Consider the following 12030-nt stretch of genomic DNA (forward strand, 5'->3'; position numbering starts at 1 on the left):
ACAGTTTTTCATGTGCACTGTTGGGCGCAGTGGCGAACATGTGTAGGCCTCAGCTTGTGTGTGCATTTCAACAATTTTAGGTTTTGCCCCTTCCTGAGCCTGGGGTTCTTCTCTGAGCTCCGTTTGCTCTCTTGCTCTCTCACCCTCCTTTGCAGTAAGAGTGACTTGCCCCATGAGTTAGCAGTTTGGGAGGCTATTGTTGTGCTCATTGGCACTTCCACAGAGGCTCATTGCTGTTGTTTTGGGTCAAACCTGAGACTTCTTCAGGTGGCTGCTTCATGCCACCACACGTAAATCCAATCTCGCAGCATTTACCTCTGAGGATTTGATTTTCTCGCACCTATAACACAATGCATTGATCATCCTGGGAAGCAATAGTGTGCAGTCACAGTCGGTACTCTCTTGTGTCAAAGGTGGTAGATGGTCATGCCAAGGGTTAAATGATTTACAAAAACAGCTGTGGAGTACATCAAAGGATTTCCCCAGTCCTGCACATTTAAAACGGTGTTTGTAAAGCTGTTAGATGTGCATAATGAAGTGTTGAGAAGCTGTTTGTCAGAGCTAGTGTAGCTATTGATGTTTACAGCCCAACCGCACATTCAGCTCACAGGCATTACAAGGACAAAAACCATTAATATTACACACTTGCAGTGAAATATCACTGTTTTGCATGTGATTCTCTCTGCTTATTCGTCGTAAGTAATTTATAGACTACTACAGTGCTGATGCATAAGCAAATGGCTTCAGTCACACACGTTAGCTGTCAAGTGTTCATGCTTTCCTTGTGGATCCGCGGATAGCTCCATTATTGATATTTGAATTACAAGACCTGCAACTCGAGAAGGAGGGATGTTCTCACAGAAGCCACAGGTCCAATGAAGTGTTGTTGTTTTTTTATATTCGGACAGCAATGAAACTAAAACCAAGCCACAAAGCATGATTTTTGCAGGGCTTTTTCACATTCAAAACAGCATCACAGCTGTTTGATGAGGAGGAAGTCAAAAATCCTAGTCCAGTTGTGAACTCTGACTAGAGATGCCATCTTATATCCTATTCAAGAAACAATCATTATTTTTTTGTGTCAGCGATCACCCTGATGTACAGTATGCAGTGCGGAGACTTAACATTCCCACTTCAGGACGGTCTCATTTCTGCATCATTTGACATTATCTCTGAAATCAAGCGTTGCTGTATTCATCCAGAATTGTTCATTCTCAGTAGAGTAAACAGCAGGCGAGTGGAGGACTTAATTGTTCTCTAGGGGATATGGCAACTAGCTGCTCCAGTTTCATAACTGCTTTCTGGACACAGTAGCAGAGAATAGCCAGGAGGCCATCTCACAGTATGTTACAAGGATCTTGGGAAGTGCTCTGAAGCTGGTTTTAATAAGAAGAGTGGCTTACAGTTGATCATCAAACTACATTACTGTTTGTTCTTCTGGTGGCTTTTTATTACCTCTGCCAAGGAGGTAATGTGCGTGTCTGTTTGCTGGGTTGATTTGTTTGTCAGTGGGATTACACAAAAAACTTATGAATAAAGTCCCATGAAACTTGGATGACAATGGAAATAATGCATAGATCTTGGTGGAAAAACAAGGTGTATTTAGGTGGCGGGTGTCTATGAGTGAGAACATGATTTAAGTGTTTCGTTTAATATTCGATAAGATTTTGATTAATTGAAAAAGGCTGTTGGGCCTTTGTGGAGGTATGCGCAGTATCCACCCTAAACCAGTAAGTAACTAGATTAAAACACTTGTTTTCTCCTTTCTGAATAGATGACTTTTTCTCTGTTGACAACTATAGCTTTCTGATTCAATATAAAAGAGTTTCAGTTTATCTGTTTATCTGATTTTATTCATTCATGTGGTTAACATGTATTTTAAGTGTATATTCAAATGTTTGTTTCCCCTCTGTGAGTTGCCCAACATTTAAAAAACTAAGAATACTAACTAACAAAAATGTGTGTGGCTGCCTGTGAAAGGTCATTGTGTTTGGTCACATGAGGCTTTGTAATCCATGGAATTGCTGACCATCCTTTTTTTTTTTTTTTGGCGGATGACAAATTGGTCTACTGTTACGTATCAGGGAAGTTACCACCAGCTGTTTGAGTTGATGTCCAAAGTAAAATACAGAATTTCGAAGCTGGTAATGAAGCATTGTAGCTTTAGGCTGGCAGGGATAAGTGGAATTATTTTAAGGCTGAATCTAGGAAATGTTTTGGTATCTGAATAATCTGACTTTTGTCATTTGATTAATCTTCTTTTTTTTAAGAAATGTTAAGGAATGTTGTTAAGTACTTTTAACTTTGCTTCCTTGGATTACACAACACAACACAACACAACACAACAAAGCTTACTTTTTAGAGAAACAGCAAACCGCTCTTAGTATAGGAATATGGTGGTATTTGTTAGTGTTGGAGCAAGGGATCATTTGGAAACGTAAATATCATTAGCAGAACCATGTCTTGGGGTCAGTACTACTAAAGTGATGCTTCCTTGTCTGGTCATTTAATCAAGCACTTGTACAGTTTGAAACTTAAATATCTGTGTGTGTGTGTGTGTGTGCTGCATTCAGTGGCAATCTGTTGATGGGGTCCGTTGGCAAAGTTAGGATGGCTAGTGACTTGTAGCCAGTCACTATGCAGTACAATCTTGTCGTTCTGTCACATGTTGCTGTCTTAATGTGTCAGTAAGATCTCATGAGACCAAGACAGCTGTTGTGTCTTCTCAAACTTGTTAGTTAACTGCATTCACCTGGGATCATGTATGTTTAGATCACAACAGAACCTGATGAGCCTTTAACTATCCTCTTCCTTGCAGTTACACTACAGTAGGTGAACTGTTTTCTACTTGATTATATTTTCGTCAGTTTGAACCCAGGCTTCCATTTCAATTTTTCAGCAGGTGTCTATTTTGTCTAAACGGGTAATCAAGAAAAGTCATGTAGTCACAAGAAATCAGATCTCTGCATTGAGTTCGAAACAAGATGGGCACTCTATAGAACTGTTACAATAGTGTGTAATCATGCCACCGTCTCCAGACTGAGCAAGCGGTAGACGTCTAGAAGCCCGGGCCCCTGCTTGCCTGAATAACCACTTAGGGCAAAGTTTGCCCCTGAGGCTCTGCTGCTGATTGGAGCTCAAAGGTGAAGGCAGTTCAGCAGACCAGCCTGTGTCTGAGCAGCCCCGACCATCATAGAAAATGTTGCCTCTCTGTTCATTACCAAGGAACTATGTGCGACAAGGCAATAAAAAAAAAAAAGAAACTAAGTTTGGTCAATTTAACCCGATGTTGACCAATCAGGTGAGGTTTTGATGATTAAACAATAGAATAACGTCAAACTGCTGAGTCATTGATAGGCTGTGAATGAAACAACACATGGATGAACAGTTGTTTCAGGCTGTCTTTGATTTGAAACTTTACAGCTGACTTATGACATTACACTGCAGCCAGTTTAAATTATGCATCAAAACATACAAGACTGAAAACTTACTAAAATGTTTATTTACAGATTAGAAGTAGTTCCTGCATTTTTACTGTTGATACAAGCAGTCACATTTCTGTTCATTTATGTTTTAAGCCATAAATTGTTTTTGCACTCCATGTCCCTTCTGTGTGAGCATTTTTCTTTTGTAATGTGGCCTTAGTAGAGGATTAATTCATTGTTGTAGTCTGAACACTTCCTGGCAGTTAATGTCTCATTCAGAGGCAGCATGAAGGTATCTAACCACAGTTGCTTTTGTAGGACTTTTCCCAGCCATAGTTTGTCATAACTGTATCCTCTGCGGTTTTTCATTTCATTGACACTGCATTTTCCATCTGGTTCTTCTTTTCCTCTTTCATTTCTCTTACCTTTCAATCTTTGAATTTCTGTTGAGGTCCACTTGTAAAAACATTCTTAAAAGGTACAGTTTGGAGACCGATATCTTCACAACATTGGTAGTCTGTGATCAGAGGGACCTAAGGAGATGGAGGGATGAAGTTGCAAGGTCATTTTCGACACCACTATGGTAGCAGTAGGGCTACAACTAATGATTCTTTACATTATCAGTTCAACTGCTCATCATTTTCATACTTAATCAATTAATTGTTAAGTTTATAAATGTCAAGAATTGTCAAAAATGCACAGTGCAGTTTTCCGGTGCCCAAAATGACCTCATCAAATGTTTTTTCTTTTGTCTTTTCAACCGTCCGACACCCCCAAACCTTTTTACTATCATAAGTGGCAAAGAGAAGCAGCAATTCATTCCTGACATATAAGAAGCCAGAACCAGCTAATGTTGGACATATTTGTTTGAAACATAACTAAATTGCTGAATCGATTTATCAAAATAGTAAGGAATTCATTTTCTTTGTGTGAATGCAAGTATGACTGTCTGTTTGTGTCAGCCCTGTGATAAACTGGTGACCTGTCCACTCCACCCTGTTGCACTCTGGGACAGGCTCCATACGTGTAGAGACAGGTGGGCCTGAGATGCCGTAATGGATGGAATGTACTTTAACCGTGTCTCATCCTGAGTGTCAAATAATATTGAATCAAACCTTATAAACCAGTCATTGCAATTTTTTTGGAGCTGCCATTAGCTACGATCTATCTTCTATCCTCTCAATGTGTAATTTTCTTGCCAAAACTACAATACTTTAGAGCTGTCCCAAACGATTATTTTTCAAACGACTAATCTAACGATTAATTTAACGTTACATGACCAAACAAAAGTAACGTAGTAACTGTAACTGTCGTTGGTAACTTATATGAGGAAAAAAATACCGCAGTTGTAGGCGGAGCAGCGTCTGTCCTCCCGCTTGTCCTACCAACTCTTCGTCACATTTCTGCCTGAAAAACAGCGTCTGTCACTGGCAAAAACCTTTAACTCACTCAAATGGTTGTGTTGATAGAAATCACTGCGATGGTCAGCCCTCCCGACCAAGACTTTAGTGAACTTTCCCCCAGAAAACAGCCTCCGTCCCCGCAAGTGACGGAGTCACGCAGCGACCTGTTTACTGATGGCCATTATGTAATAATGTAATTTAGCGCGAAAAACGTAACTCTTTCACCTTCCAGGATGTTTAGGGGCCCGGGTTCTCAATCACTACACATTATAATCGGTCCGTGGGTTTGGATTGACAGGGGGGACACCTGGGAAACACCCCGACGTCATCATCATGACGTGTACTGTCAAGTCTCTTTAGGAGCGGCAGCGCAGCTTTCTGTGTGAATTACATGGCGGTTCGTCTTTATTCCAGCGGTGCTTCGCTCTGTGTGAATGACCAACGGCGAAGGATTGATGAACAGTCGCTGTGGCGTTAATGCAGTGTCTCAGCCTCCGCAGGTACTACCACTTCCTGTTTGGGACGATGCATCGACGCAAATTATTCATGTCGACGAATTTATGTGGTCGATTACGTCGACTATGTCGACACGTTGTCCCAGCCCTACAATACTTCTAAGTGTGTTAAGAGGAAAAAAGTTGCTTGAACAAGATTAATTGTTTTTGTAAAATAAGGTTTACAACAAGATAAAGTGATAACAAAACAAAATAATTTGATATCTAGTAATAATGGGAAAATATGCTATTATATCATGAAACATTTCTTGTTATGGTGGCCGAAACATGTTGCCATATTTAAAGGAATCCAATTTTGCTAATATCTTTTATGTTTAAAAGTGTCTCTGCTTTCAAGAGCTTTGCTTTAAGTCATTTGTTATTGTGACATGCTTACATCCTGCATTTACTGTTCATCTTAATTCATTACGATCTGTGCTACACAGTGCTCATCTTTGATAGTCAGGTATGTGTTAAATATAATCAGTTGATCATATAGTGCAGTTCACAGTTGTCAGGAATTTGGCTTAAGAATAACATATTCAGTTTTTCATTACTGTGGTAAATATGTAAGATTACAGTGGTAATATTTTTTTTTTTTTATTGCGCAGCCCTAATTTGGCTTGGCATTTTCTCAGTTCTTTCCTCCCACTGCACATATGGATCATTATATTCTGTGTTGTCCATTGGCATGTACCCATTGGAAGCAGATAAAGATTTTGAATTACACTTAGTCCAGCCCTTGATAGGGCCTCAGTACTGGAGCATGAGGCTGCAGGATGGACCGGAAGAAGGAAAAAATTGAACCCTGAAGGTCCTCTTCTGTAGCTGTAAAGGGAGACTGAGGACATGTTCCATGCTGGTCTTGACTCCTCTCAGCTGTAGGGAATGCATTTACTGTACACATCACTATAACCATAAGACATGACTTCTGTCTGTGGCTGACTGGAAACAACTGTCATTTGCAAAGAAAAGAGAAACGTATGCTATGAATGTGTCAGCACGGTCAAACGAAAACAAAGGCATGGCTCTTTGATTAAGTAGAGGATTCATTAAATCTGCTTAGCAAGTGGAACAGGGAACAAACGCTCACTTTCTGTTACCCCCCTCCCCTCCCCACATGCTTGAAGAAACAAACAAACAAGCAACCCAAATGGGATGCAACAGAGGCGTACTTGTGCAGCATTAGCCTCTTAGGCTAACAAAGAAAAATTACTGGACCATGTCCTGAGCGCCACAACAGCACAGCTCTCCATTTGGAGTGAGCAGACTACTGCTGATCAGCCACAGCTTGAAAATGGATTGCATGTGCCATTAATTATTTAATGTCCATTACAAACAAATAACCATTAAATATTTATATCAGTGCTACTGCAATAGTTATCTTTTACCGGCCCACTTTTGTCCCAGACACAAACCATTGTCACCATGTCATACATAGTGGCATCAGTTGCATCATGGCCAAATTAGAAACGAACATAGTTTCAAAGTAATGCTGAAGCCACTCACAAATGTACAGCTTATGAGCAATTCAGTTGATTCCATAATATTTTAAACAGTTTGATTCTCAAAGTGATACTTTTATCAGCAGGGCATTTGATTGATTGATTGACTCTTTATTTTCTCAGTTGATAAAATCTGTTATGAACTGCACTTATGTTTAGTCCTTTGTTTTAAAACACAATAGAAGTGAACCTCATCTTCATTTACTTCTGGATAGTTATAGAGTGTAAGAGCCTGAAATTATGTCATTGCATTACAAAGAAAAACACGGCCACAAAAACAAAACAGCCAGTTAAAAGCAAAGGCCTCTGAAACTTGGCAGCGCATCATCTTTTTGACGCATAGTAAACATCTCACCAGTCTTCTGCAGCTTTGCATAAATGAGACTGTGTTACAATTTGGAAATAAACATCCAACCTTTCTCTATCTTATGCAGTTGTCTTTATCATATGTGTATTATCTATCATAGCTTTATGTGACCACAGTTTTCAAGTGTCTTGAAAACATTAGTTGAATATATCACTTCAGTCACCCAGAGGGGCTGTTCAGTATGTATAAATCAACCAAGCTGATCTATTTTGGATATCTCATTGTCTCTCTGTGAAAAGAATGCATATGCATGTTTCTGTTTTTGAACGTACATAATTTAAGTCGAGAATCTTCAAGGAGTTTTATACATCTGGCCCATTGTGTCTTTTTGTTTTCCCTGCTGTCCCTGTTGCCATGTGGTCACCAGTTCGCTGCTTAGAGTTTGTGCAGCATTTATAAGTAGCATCTAGCAGGATCTGGTTGTCTGCATCAGAACAGCACAGATAGTTTGGAAGGCACAAATGTATATTTAACTAGCCTCAAGCTTGGTCCCCCAGCTTTTGTTCGAACTTTAACTCACTTATGCGGTTCCTTTCGCAGAAGGTTATGTCTGTCATGTGAAGCCTTTAATACGGATTCTTAAGCAATGGAATTGCTATTCAAATGAGCACACCACTCTTTTAAAGTTTCAAAATGAGGCTGAAATCTAAGATGACAGTTTAGCTGCCATTGTGTTAGCTCTCTATCAAAAGCTCTACTATGCTGTATTCTTTTATGGATTTGCTTGAATTTGCATAGGCCACTTGCAGTTTATTGGTATTGGATACTTTAAAATGTATCCAAATCTGTTAAGTGTCATACAGGTTTACAAGCGGTTGTGTGAGAAGTAGCAGGGTCGCATTTTGAGGCTAATAAATTACATGGTATTGGATTTGTGCATAGACTTGTTCACTTGCCAATACTGATTTGAGCATTTTATTCAGTATGGGGAGAATTTCCCAATACCAACACATTGAAATGACCCAAGAAATTGTCCACAGGGGTATAAATGTTTAATAAGCTGTGATTATCATATGTATTGCAATATTTTTGCATGTGACTGGTGTGTAAGAATGAAGTCATTAAAAAGAAAGAAGTCTGTAGAAAAGTGTTTCTATACAAACCAGGATGATGAAATAGTCACTGTGACCATATATCTCATTCTTTAACCAAACATGTTGCCTTAGTGGAGCACTGAGATTGTCAGATTTAATTGGTAGGTCATGGCTGACATGGAGCATTTTGTAAACAGATGTGTCTCTCTTTGCCTGGTGCAGCTGTTTACCGTCCTATGTGCCAAGTCCACCAGCAGGAGCATGGAGTGACTGTGGAGAACTGGTTCTTATTCAGACTTGGTTGCCTGTCTGAAACTTAGGGAATGGATTGTGAACAGTTTTCTGTTAGAATATGAGGCTGCTGAGTTGCAAAATGATCCTTTTGTGCCATTTGTCACTGTGCCAAGTCGAACAGTTTCAAGTGCAGCTATTATTAAATGCAGATGACAGAAACCTCTCCTATTTGCCAAGGCTAATTTTACACGTCATCATTTGTTGTGCCAGTTTCTTGCGATTGATCAGGATGATTCTCATACACACTGATGTGACATAGATTTAAATTTAAAGACAAAAGTCTTACATACTTGCTCTACATTGTTTCTCATGTAAACTGTTAACTGTTCAGCTAATGACACCAGCCAGTAAAAATAGTATGTGTCATAAGGCAGCTTTCTATTTTCAGAATGTAGTTGTAGTCTTTTTTGGACATAGAACAGGACTCATAGGAGAACACAGATGGCCAAAGATGGTCTACACTGACCAGACAAAAAGGCTGTAGGCTCTTTGTTCCCATCAGATTGGTGTGTGTGTGTCATTTCAAGAAAAACGGACAAACAAAACTTGGGCCAAATTTATGATAATGTGCATTCCCTGAATTCCTGCAAAGCAGGGGAAACAGCTTCCAGACTAATGGTGTAGGACTCTAAAAATGTATGCAGTGATGTGTAGGCTGGGATATACCACAGTGGCAATCAATAACTTTGTCATCATTGTTTAGGGGAATGAAAAGTAAGCAAACGGGATGAGAAAGGCTGGAGTGCTTCTCAAAGCAGCACCATTAGGCAGCCTCCAGTGAGAGCAGCTCTCTGTTCTCTCCCTCTTTCTTTCCGTTCCCAGTGCTTCTTGGCAGCCACAGACAGCTGGAATGTGAGGTTGCTCTGTGCTCCTCTTTGCTGGAGAGTTGGGGTGTGAGCGCCTGGTCCTGGGCTGCTGCTGCTGGCCGTCCAGCTTCGGCTAGGATGGGCTAGACTGGACTGCACTGCACTGCACTACACTGCACTGCACTGCAATGCACTGGCCGATTGTTGTTTCTGCAGCACCGGGAGGGAAGAAGAGCCGCTCCCTGGCGCCCCAGCAAGGCATGGCCGCCCCTTCCTGTGTGAGGCGCTGATGGCTACCAGATGGCGGGTGAAGAGAGAGGAGGAGGGGTCCTATATTCTCTCCCTACATTCCTCTATCTATCTTTTCTGGCTTTTATATTATTATTTGTATGTGTTTAGTCTTACAAAGTTTTTTTTTTTTAAATCTTTTTTTTTGTTAAAAGATTTTGTACCTCATCTTTATCAGCTTCAACAGTTAAAGCTCTCTCAATGAAGGAGGATGAAAGTGATGGTAAACCTGATTTTTGCAGGCTACATACCATGCTGTGTTTCTCGAGGTGTTAAGTACCCTGACACATAAGATGTCATTATGAGTCACTTGTGAACAGTGACTCACTGAAGAATTGTATACTTTGAAAGCCTTCATCATGACGCATACTCTATTTAGAAGTCCATAAGTAACATTTAACATTAAGCTTTATCATCACTCTAGAACTGCTGCAATGACAATAGAAGTTCAGACACACACACAGACCTGTAAAGCAGGAGCTGAGGTGTAAATGTGTTGCTTGATGGGATTCAGCAAGAACTCAGGAGAACTCTTCTGGATGACCACTTGAGTCAAGCTGACAGCCTGTACCTCACCAACAGGAGGCCCTCTAAACTCATTGTACAAAGAGACCACGGTTACTCTTAAGCTGAGTCTCGAGGGTACGTACATGGTCACAGATGACTTCACACACCTACTTGATGAAATTAGCTCTCACAGCGTTGTTTGGAGGTTGACCTGTACATCCCTTTATGCAGCCTCTGCAGCATGCTGATATTAAATGATTTCTTTTGGCCGTGCTGCATTTAATCATCTTATTAAAAAAAGACTGTGGTTTAGGGATGATAAAAAGCAGTTTGTCAATTGATCATGATTAAAAATAAAGGCTGTCTAATGAAACAGGGTTACTGTGTAAGCTTTATAGCTGAGTATTATATGGGAGACCTATTTCATGTTTCATGTCTTCATGTTGCAGGGCTTTGAGGTTTTCCAAAACCCTACAATTTGATATATTCTCAATTAATGCATTCATGATTTGGTCTATAAAATCTCAGATTCCCAGGGTCCGGACTCCAATGCGACATCTTCAGCCCTCATATTTTGTCTAACCAGCAGTTTAAAACCAAAAGAATTTCAGTTCATCATTACAGTTAAGAAAATTAGGGAATATTCAAATTTTCAACCAAAACGCTTAGAAATAACAAAAATGGATGTCAATCCTGTTGATTGATTGCTTGAATTTAGGGCTGAAACGATTCATCGAGTTACTTGATTAACTCGATTATAAAAATTCCTCGAGGCAAAAACTCTGCCTCGAAGCCTCGTTAAATTCCTATGACGCGCACTATACGCGCAGGGATCTGATTGTTCCACACGAACCGTTGTTCAGGAAGCACACCAGCGCGTCATACATTTTGAATTTAGCTGGCTGGCACAATTTAGCTCTGTAGTTGTAGTGATGTCGTGATGCGGTTTGACTAGATATGATATTTAGCTTTGATGTTTTTAACCTCTTCAACCCGAGCTGCGCATTTTGCATTATACATGCGAGCATGCTAACCATGTAGCAACATATTAATGCAGCACACCAACTTAACGGGAAGAAGCTCGGCTAAACGCTCATGATAATCATTTTCACCTAATCGAAACTCAATTCCGACACCAAGCAACTAAAGGAGCACGTAGAAAAAACACGCTAATGGCGCATGTCCGAAGAATCGCCGTTACCGATTACGCTACTTCATGCTTACGCTACATACAGCATGTCATAAGAAAGCTGGGACTCTACAAATTTCAACGGTATACGTCTCATCACTCCGCGCCCAAAACTCACTGAAACAGCCGCCGAAGAAGAGCAAAAATAAACATCACTTTATACAGACATGATCATGAATTACGTGCTACATTGGCTGTTTTGTGATTATAAACTCTGTTTGAGTGCATTACACTGCCTCCACCGGCTAATCCAATGTGTCTGTGTCACTCTGAAATGATTCCTGACAGTTCAGGATAAGTTTTGGTTCCAGGAGGACACGTATAATGTGGAGTAGGTAGGACCCTAGTCTTCCCACACAGTGTATTTGCCTCCTTGTGATTGGCGGATTAGTGTGATTATCTTGGATTTGGGGACTGAAGACTGAAAAAGTCTTATTTATTATTTATTTATTTTATTTATTTATAATTGTTTTATTTACATTTATTTTTTTATAAATTGTACACATTGTGTACCTGTTTGGCTTGATATTTTATATTCATTCTTTGTTCTCAGGTGGGTAATTTGCAGTAGGTGCAATCCTTTTTCTGTAATGTTGTATGAAGAAAACAAAAAAAAAACATTTTCGTTATGCATTATTTGTTTTGGTTGTTTAAAAATGCAAAAAAAAAAAATTATCCGATTAATCGATCGATAAAGTGCTAGATTAATCGATTACAA

General features: G+C 39.9%; 1 protein-coding gene across 3 annotated transcripts in view; it reads left to right on the top strand.

The window, feature by feature from the left end:
- gab1 (GRB2-associated binding protein 1) overlaps positions 1 to 12030 on the top strand; it is a 53726-nt gene that overhangs the window by 831 nt on the left and 40865 nt on the right. The window lies entirely within an intron of this gene.

This window comes from Sparus aurata, chromosome 1, assembly GCF_900880675.1.
Source record: "Sparus aurata chromosome 1, fSpaAur1.1, whole genome shotgun sequence".
In the NCBI taxonomy this organism is placed as follows: domain Eukaryota; kingdom Metazoa; phylum Chordata; class Actinopteri; order Spariformes; family Sparidae; genus Sparus; species Sparus aurata.